Below are 1,742 nucleotides of genomic sequence, written 5' to 3' on the forward strand. Positions count from 1 at the left end.
ACATGAATAGTTCATTCTAATTTAAAATGGGAAGAAGTTCTAAATAGAAAATTTCCAAAGAAGACATAAAAATGACCAACAGATACATGGAATGATGCTCAACATCACTAATCATCAAGGAAATGCAAATAAAAAACACAAAGAGCTATCATTTGAAAACTGTTAGTATGGCTATCATCAAGAAGATAAGAAACTCCAGGTGTTGGCAAGGGTGTGGTAAAAAGGAAATCATCTTACATTTGGGGGAATTTAATTGATCAAACCACTATGGAAAACAATATTTTAAAAAATTAAAAATAGAATAACTGTACAATTCATTAGTTATACTTCTGAGTATATACAAAAAGGAAATGAAAATAAGATTTTGACAAAACATATGTCCAACAGCAAATGAATGGATACAAAGTTATTTGTGTGTATATATATCAAGTAAGCCAAGTACCTCGCTCAGTTGTGTCCAACTCTTTGTGACCCCGTGGACTGTAGCCCAACAGGCTCCTCTGTCCATGGTATTCCCCAGGAAAGAATACTGGAGTGGGTTACCATTTCCTTCTCCGGGGATCTTCCCAACCCAGGGATTGAACCTGGGTCTCCTGCATTGGAGGCAGATGCTTTAACCTCTGAGCCACCAGGGAAGCAGTATACACACACAGACACACACACACACACACACACACACAGAGTGCATAGTCACTGAGGTGTGTCTGCCTCTTTGTGACTCCATGGCCTGTAGCCCACGAGGTTCCTGTGTCCGTGGGGATTGTCATGGAGTAATGTGGGTTGCCATGCCCTTCTCTAGGAGATCTTTCTGACGCAGGGATGGAACCCAGGTCTCTTGACTTGCAGGTGGATTCTTTACCATCCGAGCCACAATAGAAGCCCAAGAATACTGGAGTGGGCAGATTATCCCTTCTCCAAGTGATCTTCCTGACCCAGGATTTTAATCCGGGTCTCCTGCAATGCAGGCAGATTCTTTCCCAGCTGACCTATCAGAGAAGTCCATATGTATGTGTGTGTGTGTCTGTATATATATATCAGATCAGATCAGTGTCTCAGTCATGTCCGACTCTTTGCGACCCCATGAATCGCAGCACACCAGGCCTCCCTGTCCATCACCAACTTCCGGAGTTCACCCAGACTCATGTCCATCAAGTCAGTGATGCCATCCAGCCATCTCATCCTCTGTCGTCCCCTTCTCCTCCTGCCCCCAATCCCTCCCAGCATCAGAGTCTTTTCCAATGAGTCAACTCTTCGCATGAGGTGGTCAAAGTACTGGAGTTTCAGCTTTAGCATCATTCCTTCCAAAGAAATCCCAGGGCTGAACTCCTTCAGAATGGACTGGTTGGATCTCCTTGCAGTCCAAGGGACTCTCGAGAGTCTTCTCCAACACCACAGTTCAAAAGCATCAATTCTTTGGCACTCAGCTTTCTTCACAGTCCAACTCTCACATCCATACATAACCACAGGAAAAACCATAGCCTCGACTAGACGAACCTTTGTTGGCAAAGTAATGTCTCTGCTTTTGAATATGCTGTCTAGGTTGTTCATAACTTTCCTTCCAAGGAGCAAGTGTCTTTTAATTTCATGGCTACAGTCATGATCTGCAGTGATTTTGGAGCCCAGAAAAATAAAGTCTGACACTGTTTCCACTGTTTCCCCATCTATTTCCCATGAAGTGATGGGACCGGATGCCATGATCTTTGTTTTCTGAATGTTGAGCTTTAACCAACTTTTTCCCCTCT

At 43.6% G+C, this 1,742-nt stretch overlaps 1 non-coding gene across 1 annotated transcript; it reads right to left on the reverse strand.

Moving 5' to 3' along the window:
- Positions 1–563: 563 nt before the first annotated feature.
- Positions 564–635, reverse strand: TRNAW-CCA (transfer RNA tryptophan (anticodon CCA)). The gene has a single exon. It is a non-coding gene; the product is annotated as a tRNA-Trp (tRNA).
- Positions 636–1,742: the final 1,107 nt, after the last annotated feature.

Source organism: Bos javanicus, chromosome X (genome assembly GCF_032452875.1).
Source record: "Bos javanicus breed banteng chromosome X, ARS-OSU_banteng_1.0, whole genome shotgun sequence".
Taxonomy (NCBI): Eukaryota; Metazoa; Chordata; class Mammalia; order Artiodactyla; family Bovidae; genus Bos; species Bos javanicus.